This window comes from Python bivittatus, unplaced genomic scaffold (assembly GCF_059951505.1).
Source record: "Python bivittatus isolate LINGU-HERP-01145 unplaced genomic scaffold, Pbiv_v1 ctg000080_np1212, whole genome shotgun sequence".
Classification (NCBI taxonomy): domain Eukaryota; kingdom Metazoa; phylum Chordata; class Lepidosauria; order Squamata; family Pythonidae; genus Python; species Python bivittatus.
The window spans coordinates 54,095,787-54,116,771 of record NW_028277035.1 but is presented as its reverse complement, the minus strand read 5'-3'; the positions used below and the strand labels follow the sequence as shown (position 1 = coordinate 54,116,771).

Here is a 20,985-nt window from a genome sequence, read left to right as displayed (position 1 = left end):
TCTGAAAGTACCTCTCTCGTCCCTCACTTTTACTCTCCCCAAAACTAGGGAGGGTCCCTTCTGAGAGGCTTTCACCACTCCTCCTCCTTCAGACTCAAATTTCATTTATCAGACTGTTGTCTAGGTTGCGGCTCTTCCTCCTGTCTCCCAAGGTTATTGCCACATACCGTTACAGGTATCCAGAACTAAACATAGTACTTGAGTTGGGAATCTGATGACAGCATGGCAGATTTGGAAATTTTACTTCTGTTATTGTTGTTATATTCTGTTAAAACAACTGCATTTGCCTTTTTTTAGACACATCACACTGCTGACTTATAGAGTTTGCAATCAACTAGTATCCCAGGATCTTTCTTACAAAATACTATTACTAAGCAAAAATCCTCCATCCTATACTTAGGCATTTGATTGCTTCCTAAGTGAAAAACTGTGCCTTTGTCTCTCATACGTTCAATTTTGTTACTTACAGCCCATTTTTCCAAGCTATCAAGACAATTTTGAATTTTATATCTGTGTTTTAGGTGACTAGCTATCTCACCCAATTTTGTATAATCTGAGAATTTAATAAGCATTGTGTCTTGTCACCTAAATCATTAATGAAAAAAGAAGAGAAGTCCCAAGACTGATCCTTCTAGCATATAATTTGAGACATCTCTCTAATCTGATGAGGAATCACTGATGAGCACTGTTTGAGTGTGATTTTTGAGCCAGTTATGTACATATCTACTTAATTGTTATGCCATCCAGCCCACACTTAATTAGCTTGCTAAATAGCTTGTCTTGGGGTACTTTGTCAAATGCTTTGCTGAAGTCAAGATGTATTATATTTACCACATTCTCACAATCTGTTAAGAGAGTTTTCTGGTGAAAAAAATGAGGTTAAAATAGTCTTGCAAGATTTGTTCTTGACAAATTCATGCTGATTTCTGGTAATTACTGCATTTTTTTCCAGACTGATCCCTTTATGAATCACTTAGAATCTTTCCCCCCAAATGAAGTCAGTCTGTAAACGGCTGAGTTTTTCTTTTCCTCCTTTTTGAAATTAGGAGCAACATTTGTTCTCTTTCAGTCATTTGGCACTTCACCAGTTCTTCAAGATTTCTTAATGATAATACTTAATCAGTCAGGCCATCAGTAGTATCTTTAAACTCATTCACAGTAAATAGGTATTCCTAACTACGTTTCTATTACTCTGCCCCTTCATCCTGTTCTTCACAATTTCCTGCTGGACCACATTTTTTTTTCACTTGAAGAAGACTGAACCAAAGAATGGTTCAATAGTTGTGCCTTTTCTTTGTTACCTCTTAGAATTTGTCCTTCTTTATTGAACAACTGGTATATCAAATCTTTCATTTCTCTTTTATTTTGAATGTATCTAAAGAAGCCCTTTTACTGATTTAGCATCTTTTGCTAATCTTAGCTGAACTTGCTTTCCTTACACTGGCTTCATAATTCTGGGCTATTCTTTTGTGATCTGGACCTCCTTTGATTTTCTATATGCACTCTTTTTTGTTTTTCAATCGCCACTTTTTATGTAGACACATCTTTTGCTGTCCTCAGTTTTTCACCCCATGGGAATTGTTTGCAATTGCACTTTTAGAAAATTCCTATCCATCTTCAGCTTCTTTTTTTCGTTAGCTTCTCCAGCCACTGGATTTTCTTATCACTGCTCTGAATTTATTAAAATCCACTTTTTTAAAGCCCAAGTTTTAGTTTTCCTTAAAAACTAAGAATTCCAGCATTGCATGTTATTTCCCCCATGTTCCTGCTACTACCTCTTCCTTGGCTTTCTATATAAGTTAGTACATTATCAAGTCAATGATAGCCAATCCTTTTGCTTTTTTCTTTGGTCACTGGTGAACACTATTAGCAAGATAAATCAAGAATCTTCTGGAAGGGCCATGCCTGGCAGAGTTTGTCTCCCAAGAGATGCTGAAATAATTAATCTAAGTAATTATTCTTCATCAGTGCGAGATCTGCATTGAAAGATCTGAATCTTGCTTTTAGAAGGCATTATGCATATCTTCTCCTTGGTTGAGAGGGCAGAAATTATTTTTGAAGTAAGAGTTGTAATTCCAAGGACACTTATCTGGGAGTAAGACTGGGATTTTTTCAGAATAAGCATGTAGAGATTTGCACAGTCCAACAGAGTTAGCAATTTAATAACTCTGAATTACAGGGTCTGGAGGTAATCTGACATCTCCTTTTATAGCAGGCACAATGGCTTGGATCCTAAATTCACATATATGTATTTTCAGTCACAAGATACTCCTGGTGATGGAATGAAGGTGATTCTCCAGTCCCATCCCGCCCCCCGGAAAACAATTCCCTTTTCTTTCTGTAGTTTTCTGAGCATCAATAAGTCTGTTTTCTAGAAGAATCAGGGAATATAGTGAAAATAAAACTTGTTAAATTTTTTGTCCTACCTTCTAAGCAGGAGATTCTAGGAGTTTAGAGTTTCTTCTATGAATGGAAATATCAGAAGTTGTTTTACACTGAATCAGTGAATTTGATCCATATACTTCAGTTTCCTTCATGTCTCTGGCTAAGTTGTAGTCCAATCCTACGCATCTTTTATGAGCACGTATTTTCTAGTCTTGCATCTTTATCACAGAGGTCATGGATCCTGTTGGGCTGCCTGCAATGGTTCTGCAATGGGTGCATTTGAATGAAGGATGACTTGCACTGTAATACAGGGCGCCCCAGGGCTCAGCCATCTCCCCCATACTATGAAGTCACTGGAAGGACTGTCATCCACTGTCAGGAGTACGGTATCACCAGTTTGCTGATGATGCCCACCTGTACCTCTCTGTATCTTGCTCAGCAGAAATTCAGTGGAAACCTTCACATTGAGTTTGGGGGCTGTGAGAATCTGTTTGGAGAGGAGTAAGCTAAGGCTTAATCCTGACAAGTGGGAATGGCTGCTGATTTGGAAGACAAATGATTCCAGGACATTTCCATCTTTGGCTCTGGATGGACTGCACTTTCCCCAAAGGAGCAGGGATGCAATGTGTGAGTTTTCTTGGAGCCATGGCTCCTACTAGAATAGCACGTGAAAGGCAGGGGAGGAGAACGTTTGCCCAGATTTGGCTGGGGTGCCAATGGCTACCTCTTAGAATGAGAGATACTAAAACACTAACTACATACGTGTAGTTCAACCCTGAGCTACACATATTCTCTTCTATTGGTACACTAACAACACTCATTCATGCTCTTATCATTTTACAGCTGGACTACATGCTAAGGGACTTCTACCCCTAAAAAAAGATTCAGAAGCTACAGTTGGTACAAAATACAACTGCCTACTTGATAGCATTACAGTACAGTCCTGCAAGACCTCTGGGGCTGAACTGCATTGGTTGTGGGCTCGCTTCTAAGTAGAGTTCAGATATGTGGCTTGGGATCTATATATAGTATATAGCTTGGGATGTGTCTATCTTTGAGGCCATCTATTCTAAGCAAAGTTTGCTACCCAATGCAATTTAGCATAGAGGGCATGCTGTCTGCCCCCACCCATTAGGAAATAAGTTGGGTGGAGACTTGGAATTGAGCATTCTCTATTTATGGTTCTCCACCTTTCCCACAAGGCAAAGATAGTCCCTTCCCTGTTGATACTGAGGAAAGCAATTAAACTACTGCTTTTCCACAAATGGTCTGGGCACTGAAAAGAGAGGTGTGTTGATTATGAATTATTTTTTCCTGGTAGTGAGAAAAGGGCACTGCTATTATTATGGATTTTAGGCTTACTATGGATTTTTATTATGCACTTACTTGTATGACAACTGTGTTTTGTTATGTTTGGTGGTATTGTAAGCTTAGAGAGACCAAGAAGACATACAAGTCTTAGTAACTATGTTACTAAGTAACTAGTAACCGCACGGTCACCCATGCCCTGGTCACCTCCGGATTGGACTACTGTAACACGCTCTACATGGGGCTGCACTTGAAGAGTATCCGGAAGCTACAGCTGGTGCAGAATGCGGCGGTGCGGACAGTTCTCAATGCCCCAGGAGGGCACATATAACACCGCTGTTGCATGAGCTGCATTGGTTGCCAGTTTGTTTCCGGGTCCAATTCAAGGTGTTAGTCATCACCTTTAAAGCCCTTCATGGCACAGGACCAGGTTATCTGAGGAACCATCTCGCCCCGGCTATTTCAGCCCACCTCACTCAGTCCAGCAGAAGGGGAAGGTTGCAGACCCCACCAGTCAAGGAATTTCGATTGGTGGGGTCTAGGCAGAGGGCCTTTTCTGCTGTGGCTCCCACCCTATGGAACATCTTGCCTCCCAAGGTCCGGTGTGCCCCCTCCCTCATGGCCTTCAGAAAAGGGGTTAAATCCTGGCTTTGCCAGAAGGCCTGGGGGCCGGATGGGGGCTCGCATCTGTGGAGATGGCTGGTGGGGTGATGGGTTCTGGCTCCCCCCCCCCCCAGCATCTTGAAGGTGTTAGTGCTAAAATATACAGGGTTTTTAAAGGACATTTTTAATGTATGTTTGTATTTTAATTATTTATGGATTTTAGCCACTGTTGGAGGGATTGGTGTGTTTTTTCTTTTTTGTTATTGTGAGCTGCCCAGAGTCACCTGTTGGGGGAGATGGGTGGCATACAAGTTTAATAATAAATAAATAAATAAATAAACTATCTATTATGCCAGGTTTCACTAAGAACAATATTGGACTTAGAAGGCTCACAGGCAAAGAATCAACAGTATAGCTCTTGTTAAGATAGTTTTACTACAGACATTAGAAAAGCTGTTATTAGAAAGAAAACAAGCAACTGCAACCTGTAAAGCTCAAGATACATGTAGAACAGATCCAAGATCCAAACTGTACTTCTCTTTCTCCCATCTATGCGTAATGGCTAAGGGTCACTCATTTTTCAGTAGGAGAAGCAGCTGACACCTGTCCATTGTTATTGTAATGGATCCTGCTCTCATCCCTCTTACTTCTGCTGACCTTGGCTGATCTAGTTTCTGAAGAAAAGAGTATTGGATTGAGCTGAATTTACCCTGCTAGCATTTCCCTGCCAACATTTGAAAGCAGAATATGTTTGTTCTGAGTATCTTATACAAATGCTAGGGTGCTCAGTTGGACTATACACAGAATTACACTATTAGCTCATCCAAGATTTGTCTATTTTAGTGCACAGCTATTCATTGTCAAAGCAATTAACTGGAACAGTCCACCAAAACTTATTGGAGGGATTGACTAAATGTCAACTAGGAGAGTAATTGGCCAGCGTTGAAAGAGAAATTCTATTTTGTAGAGCAATGTCTCAGAACTATTTTGACTAGCTGAAATAATAATATATTGTAATTGATAGTAATCGATCTGTCTTCCAAGCTTAATTTGGAAATGTTATAATTAAATTAATCAAAATGTGGAGCACTGTTAACACACAATGTCAAAGCCAATGGTTATTGACATAAATAGTGAAACAGGGATTCGAGGCTTCTGTTAAAAAATCATGTAATTAAAAATAAACAGTGGAACAAAAATGTTTCTATTTTTCCTTCCTTCTCTAATTATCATGTCCAAAATAATGGCTATAATAGTGACACCCTACCAACACTTTATGTCCATGTTGTCAGGAGTTTCTCATGGGAAGAAATTCATCCCGTTATCTGTACAACAATATTATGGCTACATGGATTATGAAAAAAACTTGTTATTGTGTGTTGTGCACGTATAATGCTATTTACTGCCACTTATTGGCGTGTGTATGCTAGTTACCCAGTGGGGGGGGGGGTATGGAGTGGCAATATAACTGGAGCATTGTATGCCCAGCCTCGCAGTTGTTTTAGCGTTAGCCACCATGTAGTTATGTAATTTTATGGGTTATGTAGTTGTAACTAATAACCAAGTAGTATACCTCTTCTCTGAGAGTATTTGGCTAGAGACTTTATGTTTGTAGATAAGTCTTGGATGCTGAATTTATGAGAAGACGTGTTTTTTCCTATATTTTGTATATAACTTGTATTTTATGAAGTTTTGTATTTTTATCAATAAACAACCAGATAGTATATATTTTCTGGCTGAGTTTCTTTGGAGAACAAGATATGGACATTGCAGTTTGCAAACCTCTCATGTTGATGTGTATTTTTCCCTGGGCAAAGTTTTTCTGGGAGCATTGCTGTACTCTGCACAACACGTGTATATAAATAGCATTTGTTCATCTGACAATGTACACTGAACCTATTTCTGACTCTCAAATTTATTCCATATGCTCATGGAATAAAAAGGAGTAATAAATTCAGCATTCCAGGAATCCCAAGCACACATGCTATAGAGTTATCTAAAACAATTACACGCACTGTGTGTATGTCTGGGTGGAGGGGAAAGGGAAGAGTAGGAGCACTATGGTACATGTTTAGCACCATATTTAATCTATACTTGGTATATTTATAATAAAATAGAAGCAGATCAACCCAAACAACCTGGCATCACATCCCAAATGCCCTCCAGAAGAGCTCTGTCGTCAGCCTCTTCCAGAAGGTAGCCAAGGTAGGAGCTAATCTGATCTCAAACAGGAGGCCATTCCAGAGGGTTGGCACTACCACTAAAAAACAATTCCTCCAGGTGTCATCCTCTTGACCTCCTGAAATTCAGCTACTTATTCTGACATGATTATTCTAGAACCAGAGGTTGGGCTGGTTTTAGTGGCAAGAGGTGGCCCTGTCTATAACCTGGAGACAAGCCATAAAGAATATGTATGAATAACAGTTGAATCTGAGATTTTGCATATCAAAGAAGACTCATTTGCTACAAAACTTGCAGCCATTTTCTCAGAGGTGTTGAAAGAACCCAAATAATGGCAGGTCTAATAATGCAAGGAGGCCAGAAAAGAGGTACAGCACTCATCCCGTTTTCCATTTTTTTCCAGCAGCCCAACCTTTTCTTGCTATTCTCCCAAGTTTGACAATTCTTTGGAAAGTACAGAAGCAGTTAATGGCACTATTTTGTTGCATATTCTTTTTCTGGACAAAATTAATTTGCATTTTCGTGATTTGGAAACACACAGAGTAATTATATTTGTTCACAAAGTCATTATCGCAATTTCTGCTGAATCGAATTATCATGGCAAAATTAAATTTTACATGGAATAAAGACATCCAACATATTCAGAAAATTTTCTTTACTACCATCAGGTAGATAGACCTTAGATAGTCACAAAATATAGTACCTGATGAATTAGTATGAAAAAAAAATTCTAACTTCCATCTCCACGTATGTTACATCTGAAAAGGTTCTTGTTCAGAGATCAGAAAAGAAATACATCCCACTGTAAACCATGTTTTAAACTTTCTTAGAGCTGAAGTCACACAAGACTTGGGTGTGTATCCAGACATTTTAGATGGTATTTTACAATATATTATTCTAGACTGCGGAGTGCCCATAGAGAAGAAGGTGTATGAAAACCTCATGATGAACACAAACTCTAACAGAATGGAAGACAAAATAGGATAGACTGGTAGTACACTAACATGCAACTACTTGCTTCCCTAACCATTTTTTTCAGAACTGTTTCTGCATGGTCATGCTTGAAAAGCGACACGTTATGAGAATGCAGGGGTTTTAAGATGGTCGTATTGGATAAAATTCTGTTACAATTACAAAATGTTACCATTTTAATCAGCACATTACACGTCCCTCAAAGAAATTTAAGCTGAGATATTGAGGCATCAGTTGAGTTAAACAAGTTATTGCTTATTAAACCTTGCTGTTCCAGTAATCCATACACTTCCCAGGCTGGCCCTAGTTTTTTACCAGTCTGAGGTAAACAGCAAAACGATACAGAAACTAACTGGGCTGACAGCTGAATTTTATTTCCGTATTGACACCAAAGACTAAGTTGTGGAGTACAGAACAAGGTTTGTGGAGCAGTTTCTGCTGCACTCCCAGAAGGGAGGATCAGAGGCAGTTGCCTCGCTCTGCCCAGTGGTAGGGCATACACACATTGAAAGCAAAAACAACGTTTTACAGCCTTAATCCTTGGTTGGAGTGTTTCAGCCTTTATTAGGGTTACAACAAAAAGATTCATCCTACCTAAATTTCGGACTCAAATTATAATTTAACGTCAAACATTCTCGAGGAGGAGAGGCTCAAAGTTCAACTCATAGGGTATCATAAGTGCATTTCTCTGACTCAACGGGGTAAATGTGTTTGGATTACTGCCTGCATAAGGATGTTTCCCATCAACACTCTGAATATGAGCTTTTAGTCAGAACTGAACAAACGCTGACTCTACTGAGGTTCTGGTTCATTAAAAATTTGATTACCTCAAGCACGCGCAAATTGCGATATCCACCCATCATCCATAGACCGAGATGCGTTCCGAAGTATTTATTTATTTATTTATTTATTTATTTATTTATTGAATTTGTATGCCGCCCATCTCCCCCAGCGGGAAACTCTGGGCGGCTCACAATTAAAGTAAAACCCACAAACAGTTAAAAAATAAAGTAGCCCCGATTTCCCCATCCACTCTCCTCGTCGGTCAGGCTGACTTACTCACCTGGCACTGAAGCAGAAATCGCTGAGATTAAACGGGTCTTGGGTGGCGCAGAACGTTTCCAGAAGCTCCGCAGGGCTGAAGAGAGGAAGAGGCTGCCAGGCGCCAAGTCAAGGAGGAGCAACGCGTCGCTCCTGCTCAAGGGGGATCGTAAGAGCGGAGGGAGAGCGAGAATCCCGCCGCCCTGAGCGAGGCATATCCTCCGCGCCCGCCCCCAAGGCTTGGCTGTTGTGTCTGGAGGCTTCTGTTTCCCTACCAGGCAAGCCTCATCTCAGTCCGCCCGGAGGTGCGCTAGCGGGCCACCGGGCTGCGCGCCTGGCGCCGCAACTGCTTCCAGCGCGGAAAAGTTTTCCTCGCAGTGCAGAAGCGCCTCGGAGCCTCACGTCTGAGGCTGAGCCAGCATTGAGACAAATGCTTTCAGTGAAACGAGCCTTGGCTTTGCTTGAGGAGGGAGGAGCTGTTGGGTTTTCCACTAGCAAGCCGCTCTCCCGAAGTGAGAAAGCGGCGCGTTTTGACACCGGCGGCAGGCGCTGCGGACACTGAGCCGCCTACGCACACCCAGGAGGAGCAGTTTCATTTCTGACCACCTTCGGCGGGGGTTAACCCTGTCTTTCTCTCCGGCCGCCCGTAGAACCCCCGCTTCTCCTGAGTGAGCTCATCATCCCTTCCTACCACCCCTCTCTTTTCTGACCAACCGACCAGGGCCCTCAAACAAAATTCGTTCGATCTGATTTAATTCTTCAAACGTGGCCAACACCTGATGGAGATTGACGAGTCAAGGGCTGTGCTTGCGCGAGTGTGCTTGTGTTTGCCTTTTTGAGGAGAAGGAGAAGGAGAAGGAGAAAAAGCGTTACCCTTTGGTCAATATTTGAGAGAAGAAAGGGAAAAAAACACTAGAGCTCTGAAGCTAGATTTTGAAAGCAACTTTTCCCCCACTGCTCTTGTAGAAGGCTTGCCTCACCGTTTAGTACTGTTGGGACAACTCGTAAACACCACATCTTGGAAATCAGCGGAAGCTCAGCCCAAACTGCTTCTGTGTCATTCTTATAAATTGATGGCAAAGAAGAGAAGAGAGCCGCACAGGTCTTCAGATATAATGTCAACGTACACTGTGTTCAGTCGTAGAATTTTAAATCTAATATTTTCCTCCTAACTGTGAAAGTTTTGGCAGTAGAAGGTGCATGGTAATATTAACTGTTGCGATGTGTCTTTAAGCACAGCACTTTCCCTTCTGGATGAACAGGTCATAATCCCTTCAACATTTTGGCTTTAGTTCACATATGCCAATTTTCACATATAGCCATAATACATAATGCTTCCTCTATCTTCTGCCTTTATTTAGGGCCATGAACTTACTTATAATACACACTATTATTATGATGGGCAAGTAATCTAAAATTATCAAAGAAAATTAGGCTGCTGCCCTGTTACATTTTGAGTTTAAGGATAAGTTGAAGAAGAATGACTAGAAGCTCTTATAAAAGTAATTGGCTCAATTTGGTTAGACCTTTCTCTATGATTTATGTACATCAATTCCTAAATTAATTATATCATAAGGAAGGGCTTCTCAAATATCGTGGTGCCATGATTTCCTAATGTAATAAATAAATTTGTGTGACATCCCTATATATATAATGCCATTGGTAGTAAGAACATGTATACAGCCATCAGTAGCTGCTAGAAGAATTGAGTTTTTTTCCTCCTTCCTGCAGCTTTTTGCATTCTGGATGCAACTTGATAAGTGAGAAGAATTTTCAAAAGAACATATATTTCATATATTTAACAAGACACACATTTTGGTTTTTATCTCATCTCATCTTTGAATGAAAACATCTCTAGGTTTGTTACTAAGTCGGTATGATTTGGTTCCAAATGATGTGTTAGTTTTCTTGGCTTCACATTCTCAGTAGACAGCTTGTTCAGACAACATACTGAGGTCATTTTTCTCCAGTAACAAAAGTGTTAGTGAAACCAAAACATATGTAACTTTCATCATACACACAAGATTTAGGCTTACTTTTATTAGCAAGATTGGTCATCTTCAGTTATACATTTACCACCTAACAAAAATATTTTTAATTTTAAAGATTAGAAAACTAAAATAACTTAGCTTCATTAAGAAGCTTCAACTTAGCTTCTACATGCACTCCAAATATTACTGATATAATGGATAAACAGAAAGACATGCATCAAAAGAGAAAGATGAAAAAGAAATATGCGGCCTGGGTGCTTTATTATAAAATCTCTATCTTGACATGATTTGAAGAAAAGTTCTTATTCAGTAAATATGAAAGCCCCAGTGTTCATTGTCCATCCTGACTAAAATCCCCAGGGAGAATAGCAACTAGGCTGTGCCTTTCCTTCTCATGAGTGATGTCATGAGTGGTGTGAACCCCCTTTCTCCTGCCTTTTCCAAGAGTCACTCTGTAGATGCTGAGCAAATTGCTTGCTTCATCATCATCATCATCATCATCCAACCATAATAACAATAACAACAACATCAGAATCTGGATGAAGGTGATCACTACAAATACCTGGGCATCCTTCAGGTTGACAACAACAAGCACACAGAAGTCAAGAAGAAGGTTAGTAGTGAATATATCAGAAGAGTGAAGAAGATTGTAAAGTTCAGACTCAGTGGCAGAAATACCATCAAAGCAATTGACACCTGGGCAATTCCAGTCATTAGATGTACAGTTGGAATAGTGGACTGGACTCAAGCAGAACTAAAAGCCCTGGACAGGAAGACCAGAAAAATAATGACAATGAATCATGCCCTTCACACAATGACATTGACAGGTTCTACTTACCAAGGAGCATAGGTGGGTGTGGAATGTTACAAGTACATCAGACAGTCGAAGAAGAAAAAAGGGTATTGGAAGAATATCTGAAGGACAGTGAAGAAGATGCACTGAAGCTAGTACCCCATGAAGGCTTACTGAATACCAAAGAAACCAAACTGGCCTATAAGAAAAATCAAATGAAGAATAGAAAAGAGACATGGCAAGGCAAAGTATTACGTGGCCAGTACACACACACACACACACACACACACAAACAAAACTGGCAGGCAAGGCAGATAACAACAAGACCTGGCAATGGCTAAGAGCAGGAATGTTGAAGAAAGAGACAGAGGAGCTAATTCAGGCTGCACAAGACCAAGCCTTAAGAACAAATGCATACAAAGCCAGAATTGAGAAGACAGCAACAGACAGCAAATGCCACCTGTGCAAAGAAGCTGAAGAAACAGTGGACCACCTAGTTAGCTGCTTCAAGAAGATTGCACAGACTTACTACAAACAATGGCATGACAAAGTAGCAACAATGGTGCATTGGAATATCTGCAAGAAAGGCCATTTGCCTGCAAGCAAGAACTGGTGGGACCACAGAACAGACAGAAAATGAAGAAGCTAAAGTGCTCTGGGACTTTAGAATTCAAACAGACAAGCATCTGCAACACAACACCCCAGACTTAACAATTGTTGATAAGAAAGACAAAAAAGTCTGGATAGTGGACATTACAATTCCTGGGGACAGCAGAATAGAAGAGAAAAAACTGGAGAAAATCACAAAATATAAAGACCTGCAAATAGAACAACTGTGGCAAAAGAAAGCAAAGATAGTACCAATAGTAATAGGTGCCTTAAGTGCAATTCCAAAACATCTGGAGCACTAGTTGAAGACCATCAGCATTGACAAAATCACTATCAGTCAATTGCAAAAGGCAGCTTTTCTTGGAACAGCTTATATCCTACGACGATACCTTTAACACCATCAAACAACAACATCTGCCTATCCCAGGTCCTTGGGAAGGACTCAATAGGTGGATAAAAATGCCAAATCCAGTCTAAACCTCTGGCTGACTGTGCGACCAACAATAATAATGTATTAAACTTATATGCCACCCAATTCCCAACAACTCTTTTGGCCTCCCAGAAATTTGTGGTTTGAGATTTGCTCACAACCCCCAGGGAGTCACAGCCTGCTTTGTGGAACAGCATACTGCCTCCCCCACCCCAAGATTCAGAGGCCCCAACCCTGCTGGCCTTTCATAAACAGCTGAAGACCTGATTCCTCCTCTGGGCATTGGGCCAGGCTTTTAGGTAAGTCTGTCTTGGTGTTCCTGGTTGTATGTTTTTTTAATCACTCACAGCGTGATGTGTTGCTTTTAAATGGTCTTTGTTTATTGTTGTTTATTTTTAATTGATTATTAGCCAACTAGAGTTGTGTGCCAAGTGGGAAGCCATATACATTTAAATAAAGAGATAAATGAACCAACAGTTTGAGAAATTCTATCATAAGATATAAGCAGTAAGAAGAAAAAATTATACCGAAAAAGTTTTTAGCCTTTGCAACCATATGCTATTTAATCGTACACTGTAATAACTCCGTAATAAATAATGAGTGCATAATGAATAAAGTATTTAGCTGATACTTTGTGGTTGACATGAAACACTTTTGAAAATAATTCTGGAGAAATGTAGAAAAGCATGGATGGCTTCATTTTTATAGTAAACCTTATTTTCTTTCTTCTATGTAATCTTCATAAAATATGACATGCACCATTCAAAACTGTATAGGTTGTTGGTGTATTGTTATTATTGATGGATTGATTGATTAACATGCCTGTGATCTTGTAATTGTTGCTCAATTACCCTGGGCTGACTGCATATGTTGCAATTCTTGCAGACTTACTGAAGTTTTCTTAGAAGTTTCAGTAGAGCAAAGAACAGAAATTTCTACTCCTTAATCTATTGCCTTTGTTTAATGTAATGAAAAGAATTGGTAATTACTGTCAATAGTTTTTTACCATCAGTAAAAGCAATAATGAGATATAAGGAAATATTAATTAATAAATAAAAAGTTCAGATTGCTTCAGGAAAGTATTGTTTTACTAGTACAAATTGCATTTAACTTATGCATTGGAATGGAAGACATTCATTTTTTGATATATAAAAATATACATTCATGCTTAAACAGATGTCTCTAAGCATTTGGAAGTAAATTTTTCCTACCTTGATGAAGATTCTAAGATTTAAATTGATTTAAAATTTAAATAACTAAAAATTCCATTTACTTTTGTTTGTAAGGAGAGAATTTATGAACTGATGGAAACCATGATTAACAGGGGGCATAAATATATATAAGGAAGTTGTTTCCTTGACCCAGAAAGCACCAAAATTGTAGCTGACTATACTGTCAGCTATACAGGATAGAAAGAGTATTGACGCCTTTGAACTTTGGTATTGGAGAAGACTCCTGAGAATACCACCAAGACAGCCAAGAAAACAAACTGATGGATCATTGAACAAATCAACCCAGAGTTCTCACATGAGGCACAAATGACCAGGCTCAAATTATCCTACTTCGATATATTATGCGAAGACTCAGCTCTCTGGAAAAGGCTCTGATGGTGGGAAAGTGGAAGGATAGAGAAGAAGAGGACGACCAGCAGCAAGGTGGATGGACTCAGTTATAGTGACGATGAATGCACTATTGGGAGACTTGAAAGAACAGGTTAGGGACAGATCATCATGGAGAAAATCTGTCTATGTGGTCACTAGGAGTTGAAAACAATTTGACGGCACATAATCAATACTATGCACAATCCAACTGTATCGATCATCTTGACATAATGCTGTGACATTGCTAGTAATTGCCTTAAGATCTCTCATATGAAGACTAGGTAATACAGTTACTATGATTTATGATGTCAGTTGTTTGGTTGGACCACATGGAAAATCCTTATTCTTGTTTGAGTGTCTATGGGCTGCATCTTTAACATGTGAATGACAAGTAGAAATTCAACAGGCTCAGTGCTTTTTCATAGAAAGGCGCAACAGTAGAGAACGCCTATATCTATTGATGCCCAGATGTACAGACTTCCTCAGGAATAAAGTAGTCAGCAATCATAATGGCCAAAGCTATTGTTACCATTAGAGACTAAAGATAAAGTTTCCCTCAAGTCGAACTTGACTCCTGGTGACTCCTTGTTTTGTTTGTTATTGCATTCTTCCGAGATATTTTTTCCACATACTAATTTAGTCTACAGCCTTATGATTTCCTGGAGGCTTCCTATCCAGTACTAATCAGGTCCAGCCTTCCTTAGCTTTCTGAGTATTAGCACAATACCTATCACTCCTTCTTCTTAGCATAATATAAGGAAGTGAGAATTCCTATAGGAAAACACTTCTTCATAGGTTTGCTACATTTATGCAGGAAAAATAGTTCTTAGGGTTCTATTTGTTGTTGTTGTTCAGTCGCTAAGTCGTGTCCGACTCTTCGTGACCCCATGAACCGTATTGCACCAGGCCTTCCTGTCCTTCACTGCCTCCCTGAGTTTGCTCAGTTTCATGCTCATAGGGTTCTATTATTATATAGTATTCTGTCTTTTTCCATTTAAGGAAATAATCAGGATTCCTGTTCCCACCTACAATGAACCAATGTGTGTAGACTATTATAACTTTTTAAAATGACTTAAAATAACAAAGCAAACAAAGCACTTACAGATCATCATTATATCAATTATATTGTCAGAGAGATTTATTCCTGGAAGAAGGATCATCTAAGAATAATTAGAAAAAAAATGTGTTAACACTTTAGTAAAATTCAGTTCATGAGTCAACTTCTTAGTAAAAGCTATTTTCCATACTACCCAAAATAATTTTTCCGAGTTAATCTAGCTGTTTCTGGCATACATTTGATTAGATATATTTGTATTCATCCTGAAATATAGAAATTAGGATTACAACCTGATCTGTTACCTCATCATTTGTTATATATGGGAGAAATGTTAGACCCCAAAATCTTGAGTGATTGGCCAATGTACCCATATATCCAAGGATTCCATTCTTCACAATCTTCCCAGCAAAGTGGACACAAAATGTTTTCATGTTTTCATTTTGTGTAGTTTTGCAGACATAAAATGCCTTCATACATAGAATTTAGCTATTGCTTTAATCTCAGTCTAACTATACTATACTATAGTATAAATTTATAGTATAAATCCATACTATAGCTCATTTTAAATATTCTCTTGGCATAGGATGTTTTATTCTTTATAACCAATCTGGAAGAGGCAATATCTATACTAATTTATGTTAAATTTCATATTACATTGAGATTTAAATAAATAAATAAACAAAATATAAACAATTAAAACCAGTAAACTCAATTAACAGTTAAAAGCTTGGTGAATGATGTATCTTTACAAATGTTCTAACTGCTGAGAGAGCAGACGCAGATACGACTTCTGTGAAAGAACGCAACATGGCCTCGGAGTGCTGCAAGAGAAGGTTGTCTCCTGCATGCCAAATAGACCAACTTCTTCACAGTGGAGAATCTACAGACAAACATCTCCTCCACAGCCTATCATCCAGAGGGATTTGTAATGGGAGTGGCACATTATCAGATAATGAAATCCTAAGCCATTTAGGGGCTTTAAAGCTGAATAGTAACACCTTTAATTATTCCTAGTAGGAGACTGGCAATCTGTGCAAATTTTTCAAGATAGGCACGATCTTCTCCCTGTGCCAGTTATCTTCATATCTGCTCCATTTTGCATGTGTCCAGAAGTGTGTTTTGTACTTCTGGACACATTTCAACACTAGACTCATATAAAGTTAATAACATCTGTTGGGCGTAGTTTTGAGTAGAAGCTGGAGAAAACAAGATTTGACCTAGGGCTTGTTTCCAATAAACCAGATTCTAAATAAACAGCATCAGTTCTGTTTCTAATCCTATGGTGTATACAGCATTCACTAAAAGCCCAGGATTCCTGTTATTCATGATAATAATTTTTTTTAGTTTGTTTTTTCTTAGCAAAGTTTTTTTTCTTACCTGTGTGTTTATGTTCTTATCAGTTTATCATTTTTTATCCATTCTTTCCTGTGTTTTCTTTTAATTTTTTAAGCTTAGCATCTTTCTTTATAAAGACATCTCTGACTACAGCTATAAAGGTGTCCAATTATCTAACTTATATAAAAGTGTCCCATACAATACAGTAGCCAATAGGGAAAGATTATCATATTACATAATGCTTTCCTTAATAGCTAGTTAATTCAGTAAAGTGGGATTTGTTCCCCATGTGAAAGTATGCGTACAGTCTTGATTAGGTTTTTAAGGCAAAAGGAAGTAGTGGTGGGATGAACTCCCATGTCAAGTACAGATTAAGTCATTTGCTCAGAGACCATCATATAGTCTGTTCTGAAAAGAATCGTATTTATGTGAATATGTATAATGTATGGATTTAGGATTCAAATATCACCACATATCTCCCATTGTATATTCATCTACTAGATTGTTAATACCTTTGTTCTGGGATTCAGTTTCATGAGGAAATCCCTGTCCATTTTGGAGATATCAGCAGCATTAAATCGCTTCTCTCACTGTTACATCCCCATCTTAAAAGCACACCATTCTTAGACTTTTGATTTTTTTGTTATCCTGCATAAGTGTTTAATGTGAGCTTCTTTTCAGTAGTGTTCTATTTCAAACTAAAGAGCACTTTGTAGGATTTGCCAGCTAAGATCTGACCAGGTTCAGCAATTACCATTGCTATAGCCATTGCACGAGTTGTCCCTCCAGCATGATACTGTTCATGAAACTTTGATCGTAAAATGCACTGGTAAGGAACATCATGCATGAGTTTTGTATATAGGGATAAGATTTAAACCAGTCAAAATTCCTATTGTTAAAATGTATATATATTCTAAATTCATTCACATTTTTCATAATTACTGTATATTCAATACAAGAGAATATATGTAGCTCGGGGTTCAGCTGTGGAGTCCTTGGGATTCTCTGAGCTTGGTTGTTTTCTTGCAAACATTTCATTACCCAGCTAGGTAACATCTTCAGTGCTAAAATGGGAAGGGGTTTGCTCTCTGTTTATGTACAGTGGCTTGCCCTGCCAGTGTTGGGGGGGGGGGGTTCCTGGTAGTTCCTTGATTAGGGTATTGTTTACTGCTTCATTGAATGTCTGGTGATAATCTTGGTGTTAATCTCTGCTTATCTGGGTGATGATTGCTGGTGAGGAGATATTCTGGTCTTTTGTTGCCTTTTTATTGCCTCTTTTGAATAGTGTGTAGATGCTGTTTATCTCTATGTGTCTGTTGATGGCTGCCTTGTCTGAATACCAAGCTTCCAGGAATTCCCTCGCATTTTTGGACTTAGCTTGGTCTAAGATGCTGACAGTTTCCCAGTTGAAACTATGGTTAAGTCTGTCCATGTGTTGTGAGATTAAGGAGTTTTCATCGTCTCTTCTGATTCCTAGTTGGTGTTCACGGATGTGCTCTGCTAGCCTTCTGCCTGTCTGTTCTATATAGTGGTTGTTGCAGTTATTACACTGTATGTTGTAGATGACTCCTGTTTTTTCTTCTTGGGCTACTGGGTCTTTTGGTTTACTTAAGATGTTTTGGAGGGCTTTAGTTAGTTTGTGTGCTACGGAGATGCCATGTGGTTGTAATAGTCTGTTGGTTGTTTCTGAGATGTTTCTGAGGTATGGCAGTGTGATCCTTTTCATAGCTTGTGTTGGTTGTGCTGTAGTAGGTTGAGTGGTCAGGCACTTTTTGATAAAGTTGCGTGGATATCCATTTTGTTGGAAGGTGTTGTATAGGTGGTCTGTTTTCTTTTTCTGCTGTTCTGGGTTGCTGCAGTGTGTTTGTGTTCGTTTGAATAATGTTCTTACACAGCTCCTCTTGTGGGAGGTTGGGTTGTTACTTTGGTAATGGAGTACTTGGTTAGTGTGGGTTGTTTTCCAATAGACTTGGATTTCTAATTTGTTGTTGTTTCCTCTGCTGATGGGGATATCCAGGAAGGGTAGCGTGTTGTTGTTTATTTCCTCTCTGGTGAATTGTATTCCTTTGAAGATGTTGTTGCCTCATTTTTTCCCCTCTACTCCAGTAAGAGAAAATTTCTTCCAAAATGAGACCATGCATGCCCATGTCACATGGGTTTTCTAGACTAACTGCTCTTGGGCAATGCTGTCTTGGGTGGTTGCTAAAAAAGGCTCCAATGGTTTATGTATAAATATAGCAGAGCTTATGTACTTAAAAGTGTCAAACCAGTAAAGGTCCTGGTAACAATGCCCTACCATTTTCATGGATTTTTAGAGTTATTTCCAGGCTAGGTATCTTTCCTCTAACACTAGAATGTAATTTGTCCTGTAAAACAGATACCAGTCTCCTTTGCTGGAAGATTATACCACATACTGTATAGAGATCAAGTCTCTCTTATTCTCTCTCTCTCTCCCATATATTTCTGTTATTAGTGGGGTAATGGTCAAGGCATTAAACCAGGTTTGATGGCACTCTCAATGATTGACTTTAGATCAGTCAGTTCCTCTCATCCAAATCTGCCTGATAGGTTTATGGGAATAACATGGGAATAAGACCCTCCCCTCTTCCCCCCAAGCCACTTTGAGTTTTCTGAAGGAAAGACCAGATATAAATCTGATTAACTGACACAATATTTCTGACCCAAGATCCTTGACAGTCCAAGTATAATACTCACTGATGAAGGGGACTCAGAAGCTCCAGGATGGCCCTCAGTCTGGTCTGCAACAATTTCCTGACTGCAATGCCCACACCCTAACCTTTGAATTTGCTGCATGTTTTAATATATATATTTTGAATAAGAAAAATGTTTGCACTATTTTCACAGCTGTGCAGTGTTTCCAAAGTTTCCTGCATTCTTGAGTCGTAAAAGGCTAAGGTAAATTGGTTAGAAGTGGGTCCTGGAAAAAAAATGTACCCTTTAAAATTAATTAAATGTTGAACATGTTTTAGATCTTCAAGTATTTCTCTCTCTCTCTCTCTCTCACACACACACACGCACACACACTAACTTTGCTTATTGAGTGTATTAGAAGTACAGAAGATAACTAAATTTTGCAACTGAGATTAGATGATTACGATCATTCATGTTATGATTTGGAAATGCTCATTCTGTAGCACTAGAAAGATCTTTCCCTTAGTTGTCTGCAAGCAGAAATTGATTGATTGACTGACTAAATAAATTATCCTGTATATTCATAGATACCAGGGTTAATTACAAAAATGATGATCTAAACGAAACATGAAAAAATAAAATATAATGGCACAGTAAAGATCCAAATAATCAACCAAACTGAAACTATAAATCAGCTAATAGGTCAACCATTAAAATGTGGATTTGTATAAAAGGATTTTAACAGGTTCAGAAACATCATGGCAGTGTTGTTATTAATAATACATGTTTTTGTGCAAAAGACCTTTTGCCTTTTAAACTTGGTTACTTTATTAATAGCAACTTAGCACCAGGTCTGTAAGACACACGGCGTCTCTAGCACATTTCTCTTTTTCTGAATATTCCTTCCCACTCAATTTTATCCGTAGACCTAAGCTTAAACCTCCAGCACAATAGTGGGACAAAATAGGTCTTCTGAACACTCTGCTTAGTAAACAATCTCTGTGGAGATTTTTTAGAAATTCAAAGGATTGTTAAAAGATCATGCCTTATTCCCAAACTTTGAAGAATTTAAAAGGAAGAAAAAAAAGGCTGCTTCTTTAGTACCAGCCAAATTTGCTGTTCATCACTGAAATGATTCTCCCTCCCATGAATTTATAAGGAAAAAAGGCAAGTATTTTTGTTTCCTTTTTTTATTTCTAGATAAAAGCTGAAAGATTCTCATCTTCTGCACTTGAAAAAAAAAAAGAAAAGAAATATGCTGTAAAGAGTCCAAAACGAACAGAGATGTCTCCAAGGATTTGTCTGAACTGAGCAAAATCTGCTTCCGTCCAAAATGAAGCTACTTTCATGATGAACAGCTTCCATGTATTTTGTAGCTTTGAATTTATTTCAGAAGCCAGCAGGGCATCTGGAACAAACAGCATGAGGATAGGAGAATTATGCACAACAGCAACAAATTAAGGAAGAGGGAGATGTCCAGATTTGCCTAGATGCTGGCAAATTGATTACCAGGCTATTGTGTGTGAAAGATTATGCAATATTTGACGGTGTTCATCATTCCTCTAAAGAATATGCTGTTTGATAATGAAAACGATAGCAGATAATAAGCAATCTTTCGGTATAGTGAAAATAAACAATCGTTCCTAGATTTTCTGCCTCTGTAACATAATGAGAATGGCCTAACCACCAAAGAGAATGGGAATAGTTCTAATGAAACACTGTCCTAACCCTAAAAGGATGGGACATAAATGTGTGTGTGTGCACGTGCGTGTTCATTCCTCACCTTGTGGTATTCTATATGGCGAAACATACAGCCTACCTTCCCATGTTCTCCCCCACTCTTTGCTCCCTGTTGTTAGTTCTATTTAAGTCTGACCAAACTGAAGTGAAATATGTGGAAAGCTGACGCTGTAAGTTTGCATGTATAAAAGAATCAGGATATTAGGCTGCAACCCTAAAACTCTTTTACTATGAAATAAACATCCCAGAATTCATGTTTGCAGCCTGTCCCTGGACAAATTTATTAG

General features: G+C 38.7%; 1 protein-coding gene and 1 long non-coding RNA gene across 5 annotated transcripts in view; one reads left to right on the top strand and one right to left on the bottom strand.

The window, feature by feature from the left end:
• HRH1 (histamine receptor H1) overlaps nt 1-9,082 on the bottom strand; it is a 32,115-nt gene extending 23,033 nt beyond the window's left edge. For 3 of the 4 annotated variants that reach the window (XM_088134110.1, XM_088134109.1, XM_088134111.1), the window contains exon 1: nt 8,513-9,058. The gene's annotated coding sequence lies outside the window, so the exon portion shown is untranslated. Of the gene's footprint in view, nt 1-8,512 lie in introns of all 4 variants that reach the window. The other variant, XR_015794859.1, reaches the window with a different exon arrangement.
• A 2,276-nt stretch (nt 9,083-11,358) lies between these two features.
• Nucleotides 11,359-20,985, top strand: part of LOC148216707 (uncharacterized) — a 35,208-nt gene continuing 25,581 nt past the window's right edge. Inside the window, exon 1 of the long non-coding RNA XR_015795070.1 lies at nt 11,359-12,612. This is a non-coding gene — a long non-coding RNA (uncharacterized LOC148216707). The remainder of the gene's footprint in view (nt 12,613-20,985) is intronic.